Genomic DNA, 15534 nt, shown 5'->3' with positions numbered 1-15534 from the left:
TTGACTTTGAAAGGACACCAGTTATCTATCCGCCTTATTTCCAAGAGTTGGATGATTTCACTTATCAGGCTGTTGCAAGACTACAAACACTTCCCAAGAAATAAAAGCCATCAATAGTAATGAACATGTCATTAGCGTGAGAAGTAACGGGTTAGGGACAGCCCTGTGAATGTCACACCAGGGACATCTTCAATCAGAGGGCATGGGTGATGGCGTTCTTCCTTTTGTCCAAAGCTCAGACTCCTGGAGGAGAGGCAGGAGATGTGGGGATGAGAGGAAACCCTTGTCATGCTTATAAGGTCGTGATCCACGAGGCCCAGTCTCAGAGTGTAGTCAGGGGTCTGAGGAATAACTAAGAAATAATTTTTAAATGACTCAAATTCTTCATGGTAGAGTCACATCTCACCCAAGAGTTGGGTTCCAAAATCAGCATATTAGGGCAAAAATCGTAAATGGTCAATACTACTGTTAGAAAAAGTCTTAGGGAAGTGCCATGTTGGAGACCACGTTACCGTTTCACAATAGTCCTGTGCTTTGACATTAGAACAGATTTCTCTTTGGTTGAGTACCAGTTGGCTAATGTATAGCCCCCTCCCCCCAAAAAAGGCATCAAGCCTGTGAAGCCTGGAGTCATACAGTGGGGAGGTGTTCAGGGCATGAGAGGCTCATGGGACCTGAGCAGACTTGGGGACAGCAGGTCCATTCAAGCCTCCCCATCCACACTCACTCCAGAAACCGGCTCCTTCAGGGTCAATGGCACCCCTACCTCATTCAAATCGGTATTTTTAGCTCTTTCTCTCCCTGAATCTTATTAGGCAAAATGCGGATAGTCAAATGTTATATAATGTGACTCTGAAGTTCTTGTATTTCTTTTTTTTCATTAAAAAAAGTTGATGGGGGCCGGCCCGGTGGCGCAAGCGGTTAAGTGCGCGCGCTCCGCTGCGGCGGCCCGGGGTTCGCTGGTTCGGATCCCGGGCGCGCACCAACGCACTGCTTGGCAAGCCATGCTGTGGCGGCGTCCCATATAAAGTGGAGGAAGATGGGCACAGATGTTAGCCCAGGGCCGTCTTCCTCAGCAAAAAAAGAGGAGGATTGGCGGATGTTAGCACAGGGCTGATCTCCTCAAAAAAAAAAAAAAAAAAAAAAAAAGTTGATGGGCCGGCCTAGCAGCATAGTGGTTAAGTTTGAGTGCTCTGCTTCAGTGGCCCGGGATTCATAGCTTTGGATCGCGGGCGCAGACCTACACACTGCTTATCCAGCTGTGCTGTGGCAGGCGTCCTACATATAAAATAGAGGAGGAGGGGCATAAACGTTAGCTCAGGGCCAATGTTCCTTGGGAAAAAGAGGAGGATTGGCAACAGATGTTAGCTAAGGGCTAATCTTCCTCACCAAAAAAGAAAAAAAAATTGAGGTGTTATTTACATCCCATAAAATGCAAGAATCTTAAGTGCACCGTTCAGTGGCTTTCCATGTGCATGAATACACCCTTTACCACCCCCCTGATCAAAATACATGTACAACATTTCCATCACGTAGGAAGTTGCCTCCCGCCCCTTGTAGAATCCCCAGTTCCCCCAAAGCGACCAGTGTTCTGACTTCTATCACCACGGGCTACTTCTGCCTGTCCTTGAACTTCATGGAAATAGAATCATTCAATCTGTGCTCTTTCGTGTCTGGTTTCTTTCTCTTCACGTGCTGGTGAGATTCATCTGGGTTGTTGTGGGTGTCGGTTCCATTTCTACCGCTGAGTGGTATTCCATTGTGTGCATATACCACACTTTGTTTAGCCTTTCTCTCGGTGGCAAGTATTTTTCTTCACCATAAATAAAGCCATTACGAACATTCTTGTTCACGTGTTCCGCCCTGTGCCGCCCTGTGAACATACATGCTGGTCCTCTGCTGTACTGTTTGATCGCCACGAAGGGGGCATTAGAATTTGCACGGATACCCCGTCCTCTACCACCCACAGCCCCACACCTCTCCAACTCCCTCTCCATCAAAAGAGCAAACCTCCTGGACCCTCGCCTGAACCAATTTTATCCCTCTCCTTGCTCTTTATTATGGAGACTGTCTTCATCCCGTCTTTCTAGCTAAATCCTTCCCCTCCTCCTGGGCCTTTGGGTCTCTTTTTGTGTTCTCCATCCTACCACCCAATAAGATCAGGGTATTGCTGGGAGGGGATTGGGAATTGGGGAGGGAGCTGTCAGAGCCTGTCACGTGTCTTCAGTGCACGTTCTTTATTCTTTGCCTCTCTCGGCAGATAAAAGCGCTTTTGGGGATTTTTTATGAAAAACGGAGGGGATTGTAAACAACAAACAATTTGGCATGCAGAGGGAGCGGCACGGGTTCAGATTCGGTGTGTGCCTCCCCTTTTGCTGTGTGCTCCCGCCCCAGTGACGTCCCGGGTCTGGGGATGACAATCGACCCCTTAGACCGTGGCCAGGCTTCAGACAGGACCGTGGCTTGTCCCTGGCACCTGGCAGGCACCGAGCAGAAGTCTCATCTCCTCCTGCTTCCTCCGCCTGCCCTCGGCGGACCAGTTGAGACGTTTGGGAAAGAAAATGTAAAAGGAAGACCAAACAAGCAAAAGTGATTTTTGTGGGGAGGGGGAAGAAAAATAAGAAGGAAATAAGCCTCCTCTAGTCACCGGCCCCAGCTGGAGCCCAGCATCCCGGCGGCCTGGAGTGGAGGTCGGCAGCCAAGCCTGCGAGGGACCAGGTGGAGCCGCTCCGGGGACGCTCCCCACACGCCGGTCTAGCTGGAAAGGCGCTAACGGAAGCACCAGGGGTGCAGGCAGGTGAGATGTAAAAAGATTAAGAGGATTAGGAGAGAGTTGGGAAAACAAACCGATCAGACTGAGGGATCTGACAAGGAGGCGTTGCCTCTGCCATTTGGGGGGCCAGGCCTTCGGTCCTCAGGGCTATGGGGACCCCACAGCCAGGGAACGTGGCACCCAGAAGGGCGGGATAATGCCAGCTTCCAAGGAGCTCACACAGATGCAAAGGTCGCAGGAGCGTGGCCAGGGCAAAGCCTCCGTGCAGAAATGATCACCCTCACCTGCCCCTCACTGGCTGAAATTCCACCTTCGCTGTTCTTTCTGTGCAGTGAGCGTTGCCCTCTCTGGGATGTCTTAAATTGAAGATGCGTCTTGGTGCATTTGCAAGATGTTAATGGGCACTACGCAGTGAGCCCTACTGCTAGGCTTAGTACCAGTGCTTAACACACGGTTTCCTTTCATCATCACAACCCCAGGGAGGCAGGACGCTGACGAGCCCCTTTTACAGATGAGGCAATGGAGGCTCAGAGAGGGTAAGCGACTCGCACAAGGTCACACAGCCAGTAAGTGGTAGAGTTATTTCCACCACATCAGGTACCTTTCTGAAGATGTTCCATTGGTATCCTACAGATCGCGGATCTAAAACAGGAACTCTGAAAGGGAGAGGAGAATGGAGGAGATGAAAGGATCAGTTACGGGAACTCTGAAGGCAAGATGAGCCAGCTTCACAGATTTACCTCCCCCATGCCAGGCGTTTTACGTACACCATCTCACTTCATTTACATCGTGTGCTTACGGGGTAGTATTCTGGCCCATTTCAAAGATGAAGAAACTGAGGCTCAGAGAGGTGAAGTGACTTGCTCACGGGTCCAGGGTTGCCAGATTTAACAAATAAAAATACAGGATGCCCAGTTCAATCTGAATTTCAGATAGGCAACAGTATGCATGGGATATACTTATACTAAGAAAATTACTGTCCTATATTTTATCTGGCAACCCACAGAGGTCACACAGCCTGTAAGTGGCTGTTCCCTACCCCCCACCCCCGGCTCACTGGAAAGCCTATCCTGACAGGGTGGGGTGGGCTGAAGGAGATGCTCCTCTCCGCCTCCCTGGGGGATATGAGCCTCAGTCCCCACCTGGGGCCACCGTCACTGCTCCTGTGGGCTAGCCGACAACCCCAGCCAGGTTCCTCCACCGTGACCCCCACGTCATCGCCACAGCAGGCTGCCCTCTGGAATATCTTTCCCTGCCCCGGACTTTCATCAGGAGAGGCCACCATGGGCTGCAGGGAGGAGACTTGGGTTCTATTCCCAGCTCTCCTAGGTGTCCTTGGACGAGTCTCTCCTCTGGGCTTCAGTCTCCCCACCTGTAAAAAAGAGAGGAGGAGTTGAGCCAAAGCAGCACGTCCCTCGGGTCAGAGTCACGTGGGGGGGGCAGGTTGAGAGTACATTGCCTGAGCTGCACCCCTACCTCCTGTCTGGGGCGAGGCTCCTGCGTTTTTCACAGGTGCCTCGGGTGATCAGAGGGGGTAGCCTAGCACCCTTCTGGAGCTCTGACAGCAGCGAGGGTCTTTCCAACCTTGACACGTTGGCTGGCCCTCCCCCTCGACCTCCTTGCATCTGACAGGTGGGCAGCAGGTGCCGAAGGGTCTAGAAATGCCTTGATGGAGGAGAAGGGGGCGAGTCCAGGTTTGTTGGGTGGGAGTAGGAGGGAGGGCAGGTCACTAAATCTCCCCTGGGGCTGAGACCATTCCCAACCTGGGAGTTCAGAAACACTTCTTACATCTGAGTGGAGATTTATGTTTTTGCCGTGATTCCCTGCCAGGGGACTGGTGAGACTCCTGCTGTGAACTGGTGAGACATCCCCTGTGAACTGAGGGGAAGACCGAGGCTCAGAGAGGGCACTCAGTTCCCGGTGTTGCACAGCAGAGCTGGTCTAGCCTCTGTCTCTGTGGCCAGGACTCTGCCCACCAGCCCCGCCCCGGGGTGGCCCTGGAAGGTGTCAGAATAGACAGTGTCCTGAACCAGCCCTGTCTCTTCCCCGGGCTCCTGGGTTCCCTGCCCTGCTCTTTTCATTGTAATGTTCTCAGCCTCCCACTCTGTCTTGCCAGCAGCTCACTGGTCCCACACCCCCCTGATGTCAGGTCCATTACCCCTTCCCTTTTCCCTGAGCTGGGGCACGCCCAGGGTCACACAGAGGCCAGGCCAGGGCAGAGCCAGGATTTGGGCGCCGGTCTGTGATGGTCCAGCTCACTCTCATTTTCCACCCGAGAAGCTGCTTGGGAATTTGGGCTATGGACAGCTGTTCCTGCCCTGTCTCCTCCCCCTCTCCTCGGTCCTCTGCTGATTACAAATAAATACCCCCTCTGCGAGGGAGAGTAATTAACACTCCAATGTGGAAAGAACTAATCAGCCTGGAGTTTGCTGCAGGTGGGAAAAGCAGAGGCTTTTCCTAAGTAATATGCAAATAACCCCTGTATGCAAAGCAGCCCCTCTGGGCTCCTGGGGAAGCCTGTCAGAGCCGTGAGCGCTGGCTGCTGAAGAGGGACAGGCCTTGGAACTGGCGGCCCGGCTGCAGGGGGCCTGGTTCCTCAGGTTTAGGGGGGCTGGAGGGGTCAGAGGAGGAGTGGGGGCTCAGCCTCTGGGTTCCCCAGGACAGCTGCAGTCCTTGCGTCTGGAGCACTGGGGGAGCAGAGGGAGAAACAGGCTCGGGGCTCAGAGAAGACTGGCTTTGACTCTGAACACCACAGGTGCTTACCCACATGATCCTGGATAAGTCACTTCCACCTTCCTGAGCCTCAGTTTTCTCATTGGAAGATGGGGATAGTGGTACATGCTTTCAAGCTCTGTACTGAGAGCTGGATGTACATAAAGTGTCCAAGCTGGTCTGGCACTGAGCTGTTCAGTAAAGAGCATCCCATGTGGGCCCCGCGCTGCCTAGTTGAGGCCCAGCCCCTGGGACACCAATCCTCACCCGGTCTGCCTTTCAGGGCTGCAGTGGCCTCGTGATATATGACTTGAAAGCCTTCAGGACTGGCCCTCCTGTTCCCAGGCGCATTCTCTCTCCCGCCTTGGCTGAAATCTGGACCCAGACTAGGGTAAGGAGAGTGAGGCTCCCAGGGAGCCAAATTTAAGGCGGCACTCACTCTGGGGACTGTGCAAGTGCAGAATCCACCCCAAGAGTGAGCACCTCCTTAAAATTTTGCACAGCCTGGGCACCCCACTCACCTCCCCTTGTCCAGGCCCTGCTGAAGCTCCACTTTTGTGGAGTCATCTCTCGGGTTAAGTGTTGTCCTTTAAATGCAGGGATGTGGGGCAGGAAGAGGGGCACAAAGCAATTTTCTGGGTGGTGGAAATATTTTATATGTTGGCTGGAGTGTCAGTTACACAGGTGTAATTTGTCAAAACGCATCCAACGGTACACTTAAGTTATGTGCATTTCACTGTATGTACATTTTACCTCCATAAAACATAACTTAAAAATACAATAAAACATAGGCATCATCTGGGAGAGATCACGCATTAATGTACAATGACGATGATGACCAAAGTGGTCATCCAATTTATGCTTGTATACCTCCTGTGATGGGGAGCTCACTACCTATGGAGCCGGGCCATCACTTGTTTGGCAGTGGAACTGTGGTTTGAACCCAGATCTGACTCCCGAGTCCGAGGCCTTGGCCTCTACTCTGCTGGCTCTCCCAGGATTGTGTGTGCTCAGGAATTGTCACGAGGGTTAATGAGGTGTGATGTGTGTAATGTTTGTCCCGTGTGGTAGAGATATTAAGAGCTCCTGCACATCTGGAGACACATGAGAATTGTACTCCCCCCCCATCCTAGCAGTGAGGTGGGGTCTGGGGCCAGTTCTGTGCAATGATGCGCGAGCAGAAGTGACATTGGTGGTGCAAACCCTCCAGCAGGCTCTTGCCCTGCTGCTGCTGTTGCGAAGTCCTCATGTGGCGGTGGTGGAGCCAAGGAGCCAAGTGGCCTGGCTCGCCGAGTGTCCGCGTGGAGGACCCCTGTCCTGGAGAGTCACCTGGAGCACCAGGCTTTGCAGAGTGACGAGTAGACCCTGGTGGTGTCAGGGTCTATAGGTTAATAAATAACTTATTTATCGTGACTGATACCACACAGGATGTGCCCCACGTAGAGTGGTGTGACGTGGACACTGTTGCTGACCTCATAGTCTTAATCACCCTCCTCCTCCTCTTCAGTTTCAGGGCTGTCATTGTCACTAACAACACCCTCATGAAACCCTACAGGCGGCACCATCCCCCGCTGATCCCCGCTGCGCTCTCCAGGGTCGTGTCCAGGCCTGAGTTCTCCACCAGTGCCCAGACGGTCATCAGTTCTGTGCCATCCGGGCCGGGCACCCGGGATTCCAAAATGAAAAATACCCAGACCCACCTTTGGAGAGTTTACAGTCTATTGGGGAAGGCAGACACGGAAATAACTTCCAAAGTGAGCAGGTCAAGGGGTGCCAGAGACACCTAGAAACCAGAGGTGGGAGCTGCCAATGGCTAAGAGGAAAGTCATCCCAGTGCAGGAATCTTGGGACACTTCTTGGAGGAGGAGGCGAAGGAGGAGGAGGAGAAAAAGGAGGTGGCGTAGGTGACTCCCCTTCTTGGTGTTTATAGGCTCGCCTCAAGACTCAGGTCTGAGTCCCAGCTCCTCTACTTCCCACCGTATAACGCAGAGCAGGCGATTTCTCTCCTAAAGCCTTGGTTTTCTCATCTGTAAAATGGAGATAATAAAAGTACATCTTCATAGGGTTGTTGTGAGATTCAACAAGTTAATCTGTGTGAAGTCCTTTACTCAGTGCCTGGCGTGTAGTAATCGCTCAATAAACAGATGTTATCGTGACCTCATTTGGCTCTGCAGCAACCTTGCAAGAGAACAGAAATTACTAGTACTATCTATGCTTACAGATGAGAAAACGGAGACACAGATAGGGCAAGTGACTTGCCTAAACACACACAGCTAACAAGCGGCTGAGCTTGGACTGGAAGCTGGGCCCGCCTGTCACCAGAGCCTGTTTGGGGTTAGGATTTGTGTCCTCGGACTTTGAGCCTCCCTGCCTCCTCTGGCCTGACCACACCTCCCACTCTGCCCATGCCCGACCTTTGAGATCCCACTATTTTTTTATGGTGGCAAAATACACATAAAAATTTTACCATTTTAACAATTTTTAAGTGTACAGTTCAGTGGCATTAAGTACATTTACATTGTTGGGCAACCATCACCACCATCCATCTCCAGAACTGTTTTCATCTTCCCAAACCGAAACTCTGTACCCATTAAACACTAGCTCTCTGTTCCCCTGACTCCCCTCCTTGGCAACTGCTATTTTATTTTCTGTCTCTATGAGTCTGTCTACTCTAGGCATCTCATATAAGTGGAATCATATAATATTTGTTCTTTCGTGACTGGCCGAACGGGGAGCTGGCCCAGCTCGAAGGCCAGAATGAAGGGAGGTGGGTGGGAGGAAAAGGTAGGTGAGAGAGATCGTTGCAAGAGGGCTGAGCGCCTGTGGCCTCATCTCGCTTTATTGGATGGGGATTCGAGGTCTGGCTGGACCCCAGGAGCTTCTGCATGAGAACACAAAGTTGAAAGCCGGGCCCAGGCGCAGCAAGCGCCCCCACCCAGGAGGCCTGCTAGCTATGTCCTCCCCGAGAGGGAAAACGGGGGAGGGCAGGCTGAGGGGCGGGGGCCACGGACTCCCTTTCCCCCGTGTGGCCTCCGATCCCCAGGTAAGCGGCCTCTTGTCCTTTCTGCGAGGGCTGGAGTGGAGGGTCCCTGTGACTGGACCCCAAGGCAGGTCAAGCAGGGTCACCATGGACATTGAATTCCTCTAGCCACATTGAAGCCCCAGCAGACTGTGAGTCCTGGAGGGCAGGGACAGGTCAGAGTCACCTTTTCCCAGCTTGACACAGTGCCTGGCACGGAAATGTCACCTCCTCTACCATTTCCTCCCTCTCACCCTCCCAACCCCCACTCGCTTGCCCGAGAAGCATCCTAGACGACGTGGGTTCAAATCTCGACCCTGCCCCTCCCTGATACCAGGCCAGTTACTTCATTTCTCGCTCCTCTGCACCTCTGTGTGTCCATCTGTAAAATGGGGAGAGTAATGGAAGCCACCTCACATGACTGTGGGAAGATGAATGGAGTCAACACGGTAGTGTCTTTAGAACCACGCCAAGTGTATAGCAAGTGCTTACAAAATACCAGATGTTATTTATTCAAGAAATATATAGTGCTTGCTGAGGGAACCTTGGCTAAGTTAATGGGAAGGATGAGCCTGAAGAAGGAGCTTGGGTTCAGGTCAGCAGGTGTCCGGGGTTGCCTGGAGAGGGCTGCTCAGCCTCCGGGAGTCTCCTGGTCTCCTCTACGACATGAGTAACAAGATGCCCGCTGCCTACGCTGCAAGGCTGTCGTGGGCCTTGATGGGGGGCTCAGGGTGAAGGCACAGGGGGAAACAGGGCCAACGGCCCCTGGCTCAGCGATTTCCTCCCCTGGGAAAGGAACTTCCTAGCAGCCCTCTCTGGGGCCACTCGATTTCTCCAGCCTCTTGGCTCCAGGCAGACAGGCAGTGGCTGGGAGGCCCTGGTGGGAGCCAGCACATACTGGGGTAGGGGCTGGCGGGACGAGCATCCCTCCCTTCGTTCCCACTGTCTCCTGCAGGAACCAAGGCTGCAGGGGGCTTTCCGGAGGCCGGCTTGCCCTGGCGGGGAGGGGAGGAAGCAAAAGCTCATGGTTGGCCTTGGGGGCCAGCCTGGGGTGAGCGTCCCGAGCTGCTGTTAGAGCCAGGCCGGGGCACTAGCTCTGCCCAGGGGCCCGGAGAGGGCCCCGGCGTGGGGGCCTGGAGCCCGGGGGCTCGGCCCGGCTCCGTCTGTGCTGCCTCTGCCCCTCCTTTCCATGTCAGGGCGTCGGTGTCCTCATCTCTAACATGCACTGTCCCGCCTGCCTCGTGGGGCTGTGGGCAGACTCCACGGGACGCTGTTCATGAAGGAGCGTCCCCAAAGCCGGGCAGATCTAAGGCCACCAACGTCCCGCTAGTGGGAGACCCGCTCAGGAGCCCGCAGACAGGCAGCAAGAGGCAGAACAGGGTCTGAACTCAGAGACGTTTACGAGCGGAAAGAGGGCTGGCTGGGCCTCCTCTGCTCCCCCGCAGCCCGCGTGCTGGCCTCGGGTCGCTGACACCATCTTGCAGCCTCGGTTTCCCATCGAGATGGCAATTGGCAATGGCAGTTAGCCGCGCTGCAGGGCGGGCAGGTTTCTATTTTTTAATTATCTGTAAATGTTCACAACTTCCCTGCCTGGTAGGTATATCATCCCCAGTTTACAGATGAGACACTGGGGCTCTGAGAGGTGATGTCACCTGCCCCAGGCCATGCACTGAGAGCCTAAGAGAGCGGGCCTTCAGGCGGAGCTTTCGCATGTACAGCTGTGTGGCCTCAAGTGAGCGCCTTTGCCTCTCTGAGCTTCGTTTCCACGTCTGTAAAATGGGGTGGCAGCCTCTCCTATGCAGGTGCTAACTAACGGCAGGCAGTGAAAATCCTAGAGGCCTGGCGGAGGTTTGAACCGGGCAGAGCTGCAGGATCCCTTGGCCCTGCTTGCACACAGGCTGCCTCCGTCACCCAGGGGTGGGACCGGATGGTCTCCAAGAGCCTTTGCCGCGGGCTTGGACATTCCCAAGTCTTCCTCTGAGCCTCTGGATTCCTGGAAGGCCTCTGCCTGAGTTCTTTTGGTCCGCTGCCTGATTTTACCCAGACCCAGCCTCGGGCCGGGGCTGTTTTGATGATCAGCTGCTCCTCTCCCAGCTTTATTTCCCAGAGCCGGGTGTGTGCGGGGTCTTTCTTGGCAATGCGGTGGTCGTGCCTTCCTAGGGCTTTCCGCATCTGTGAAGGGCTAACTGGGGGTGCCACTCCAGAGCACCCCCTTTGCGTCTCAGCAGGAGGGGGTGGCCAGGTTATTTTTGTGATAAAAGTTTAATAAATTGAAAGGCAGGCTTTGCATTCTGTGGGTAATTAGCTGCCGCCGCTGCGCTCCCTCCTAATTGTCTCTCTCACTCCAGAGGGGCGGAGATCAATAGGAAGCAGCCGCTGCACGATGAAAGTCACAATTAATTAATTGTTGGGCGTGTGTGTGCCTCCATCTCTGGCACATCAAAGGACACGGGGCGGCAGCTGCCCACGTTCCTGGCTCTGCGGGGTCGGCCCAGCCCAGAGCCCCCAGATGCACGTGACCGCGAGCCACCGTGCGCGCTTCCTGCCTCTCCCTCGGGCAGCGGGAAGCTCCTAGAGAAGGGGTCCCCTGAGACCCCAGGCTCAGGGGCCTTCTCTGACAGCCAGCATCTTCCTGCCACCCCACCCCAATGCAATCTCTGCTATATCTCTGCCCAGATACTCCTGCTCTCATCCCCCCGCCCTGCCCCATCCCTTCTTCTCCCTGTGGTCTAACCCCAGAGCTTTCTAGGCTAAAACTTTGGCTGTATCCAGAGTAGTGGTGACCTCTGGTGGTGGGGGGAGGTATCGACTGGGAGTGAGAACGTGCTGGGATGCTGGGAAGGCTCTACATTTTTATTCGGGTAGTGGTTTCATGAGTGAATACCTATAGAATAACCCATCTTGCTGTAACTTAAGATTAGTGCAAACAGTCACACACACACACAGACCAGTGCCCCTCCCTCATCCAGCATAACAACTCACGTTTATGTGCCAGACATTGAGATATCAGGGTGACCAGGAACACGGCCAGTGAGGGATGAAACCGCAGGCTCTGCTTGAACACATCTTTCCTAATCTTCTCCACCAGCCCTGGAGACAGGTAGCATGTCCCCGTTTCACAGGTGGGGAAACAGAGGCACAGAGAGGGGTTGGGAAGGAACTGAGGAGAGGAGAGGAGAGAGGAGGAAGGTGGGAGAGGGGAAGGACCTGTGCACATCCGGGGCTTGTGAGCACCAGGCATGAGCTCCGTGCTTCACATCCCTCCATGAAGGCAGAGCCACCACCCCATTTATGGACAGGGAAACTGAGGCTCCGAGAGGCGGCGTCCCATGTCTGAGGTCACATGGCCTGGGAGTGATGGGCTGGGTCTGGAACCTGGGTTGTCTCATTCCGAAGTCTCTCTGAGGGGGAGACGGGGAGGAGGGGAGGGAGGACCGAGAAAACGGAGGGGGCAGGGGCCTGAGGTGGAGGATCCAATCAGGGAATGCCCCTCGCAAGCTGTGAGTACGGAAGTGGTGGTGTTAAGACACACACGTGGGTGCACGCACACATATGCACCCACACATGTGCACACACACAGGCACGTACTCATATGCACACACACGTGCATGCACACAGGCATGCATACACCTGCACTCACGCGTACGCACACACATACCTGCATACACATGTGCACGCACACACGTGCACGCACACCAATGCTTTTGCTTCCCTTCAGCCTTTCTAGCGGGGCTTCCTGCTGCCTCTCTGGGGCCAGCGAGTCCAGCTTCTTCTCGTCTGTAAAGGGGCAGAGTAACCGTGTGGCCCCAACGTTGCTGTGGCCTGCGCACTGCCCGGCACAGAGGGGACTCGGGAGTGGGCTGGGCCCTTCCTCCTCCTCCACCTCAGCCGGGCGGGGGCAGGCGGGGCCCTCAGCCACCCAGCCCTCTGCCCGAGACACTCGGCTCTGCAGGCGAGAGTGGCCTCGGGAGGTCAGGCCCCCATGTCCTGGCCCCCTGGGCCAATGCCTCTTTCTCCCCCACCCACCGCGGGCTTCCCCGCTCCCCCAAAGCTCAGAGGTTGACAAATATTGTAAGAGCATCCTTGCTGGCAGGGAGAGGTGTGCCCGTCCTTCTGTCAGCTGTTTCTGCTGAGAACACAGCAGCCAGTCCGGCCTTCCACTCACGGCTGGTCGTCAGGGGAGGCCACCTCCATGCTCCCACTGCCGCTGCCGCCTGTCGTGGAGCCTTTGAAATGGCGCCTGATTTTCCAGTCTGTCTGAAGTCGCTCGCTGTTTATGCAGCAGCTGGTCCAGCGAGTCCCCCCGCCGGGGCTCTCCACGACGGTGCCAGCCGTCTCCGGGGGGGTAGCGCGAGGCAGTCAAGATGCCACTTCTGTCTTCAGGGTCTTCTAAACTGAGTTTGCTTATTTTTTGTTTAAAAGGACCAAAAAAAAAAGAGTTTCCAAGAACCCCAATGTGCTATTCTTTTCAAAGAAAAAGGAATAAAGATTTAAGGGAAAAAAAAAATAAAACAAGGGCCAAAGGTAAACCTTTTAAATTTCTTTGATCGTTTTTACTGCTGTGGCAGCTGCGTGGGGGAAGGTGCTGGACCGGGAATCCTTTCGTGGATGCTAATGCGCCGTGTGACCTTGGGCAAGTCGCTTCTCTCTGTTCCTCAGATCTCTGATAAGGGTTTGACCAGTTCTGCCCCGTTCTATATTCTGGGACCTTCTCACAGACTGTGTGGTTTGTTTCCCCCGAGACTCACTGCCACAGGCCACCTCTCCTTCTCCCTGTGAAAGGCTTCCCCAGCCCAGGAGATCAGAGAGAGAGGTGCAGGGGCCTCAGGGATCAGTAAGCAGGATGATCCCTCTCAGACATGGGTGCACCAAATCTCCGTTTTGAGGATGTGACAGCTACAGATCAGAGGGGTTAAGTGACTTGTCCAAGGTCACACAGCGAGGGCGTCCACTAGAAGCCGGATTGAATCTGTGTCTTACAGCTCCCCAGCCTGGTTGTTGCTCCTGCCTCATTAAGCTGCAGGAGAAAGGTCTCCGAGATCAGGGGCCATATTGATGTGACTTACACTTTTCAACTGAGCTCTTGAGAGTGGAGTTGAAGGCTCTGGGGTCAAACAGAATTTGATCCTGCAGCCGCCACACTGTTCGGGTGACCTTGGGCAGCCGATTTCCTGTCTCTGAGCCTCAGTTTCCCTAACTGTGAAATGGGGCTATTCCTCATGCCCCCTTCACGCGTAGCTGTGAGGGCCGAGGATAGGATGCACGGAAGTGACCAGTGCGCTGCGTGGCATGTGGGCCCTCCCTGAAGGCTAGCCGCCACTCCCGGGAGCCTTTAGCGGGGCTGGAGCTGTGTCTGTTTTCTGCATCAAGCCCTTGGAGAAGGAGGACACGCAGGGCCCGTCTCCGGGGCCTGGCTGTCACATCTGCCTTTCACAACCCCCCCACCCCCAGAGCCCCTTCCTGCGCAAGACAGACCGCCCCCGGCCAGCTGTGCAGGAAACGTCAACCTCATCTCGCGAGAGGCCTCTGCTGACACTGACAAGACCCCTGCCGGGCGGAGGGGGCGGGCAGCAGCCCAGGGCCTGGCCTCGCTCCCCCGGGGCCCGGCCTTCCTTGGTCTCCCTGTCACAGCTCTACCTCCAGCCCCGGGAGGTGACCCCGAAGGTTGCCTGGGGCTGGGGAGCCGTCAGTCTGGGGGCCGGCCTTAAATGCAGCTGGTGGGTGGGCCTCTGGGTGGGCTCAGCTTCAAGCAAGGGGTACAGAGGGCAGGTGCCCGGGGGGCATGGGCCCTGGGCTTGGAACGAACCGGGTTGGGATCCTGACCCTGACTCCACCACTCACCAGCTGTGCGATCTGGGGCACGTCAAGCTGCCTCTCTACTCAGGTTCTTCAGCTGAAAACGGGGCCAGGGTTAGTGCTCTCCCCCACAGGGCTGCTGGGAAGACTGGGACAATGCCAGTGCCCGGCACACAGAGTGGGAACACGGTAAGTGGGGGATGCGGTGAATATTGTCCTGCTCTTGCCCTCATGGGCAGGCATGGGATTCGTTCATTCATTCATTCATTCGTTATTCAATAAGGCTTTATCACACACCTGCTATAATTTGCTAGCCCAGTTCCAGGCACTGGGGAGATATTGTGAACACAGAAAAGATCCCTGCCTTCGCGGAGTTGATATTCTAGTAGGAGAGGGTGTGGGAAATCAGATGCCCAGAGAGGACAAAGGATGGGTGGGGCTGGGCAGCAGTAGGAAGTAGACAAAAGAACACAGAAGACCTGTGTGCAAATCCTGACCAGCCACTAACTTGCTGTGTGACCTTGGACAGAGCACTTCCCCTCTCAGGGCTTTAGTTTCTACATTTGCAAAACGGGAGTAATTACCCAGCCTTGCATTAGCAAGAGATGAGTCTCCAATGAGGGCAGACTTGGGAGGGCACTAGGAGAGTGAGGCTCCTCTCCCTGCACAGCTTCCCTGCCCTGAGAACCCGGGCCAAGCAGCCAGCAGAGGACAGGCGGGTGCCCCCTGCAGCACTTTTCTCAGCCTGGAGGCCCGAAGCTACAAACCTACAAACGGTTCCTCTACCTTTTGAAGTCTGTCCCTAAGGTGGGGGCAAGGGCTCTTCACGCCTCCTCCAGCCCTAAACCCTCCAGACTAGGACTCCCTCCTTAAAATCCTGTTTCTTCTAGTCAACCCCGGGGTGGGATTCTGGGGATCTAGGCAGCCTTGCTGCTGGAGAAGTCCGCTGACGTTCATTCATTCATTATCAATCAGCTGGTCAGTCAACAAACATTCATCCAGCATTTACTATGCGGCAACCCCATGATCAGGGGTGCGTCAGTTTGTTTAGCAAATATTAAGCACCTCTGCTGTTCTGGGCTCTGTGCCTGGCACTGGGGATAAAGTGATAAATTGATTTATTCAATGTTTAGAATCACCTGCCATGTGCCCTGTGCTGAGTGCCAAACAAATATTAAGGCCCTACTCTGTGCCAAGCACTCTGATGGGTACAGGGAACAAAGACCCCCGGGCT

Source organism: Diceros bicornis, chromosome 13, assembly GCF_020826845.1.
Source record: "Diceros bicornis minor isolate mBicDic1 chromosome 13, mDicBic1.mat.cur, whole genome shotgun sequence".
Classification (NCBI taxonomy): domain Eukaryota; kingdom Metazoa; phylum Chordata; class Mammalia; order Perissodactyla; family Rhinocerotidae; genus Diceros; species Diceros bicornis.
Note: the sequence above shows the minus strand (reverse complement) of the source record.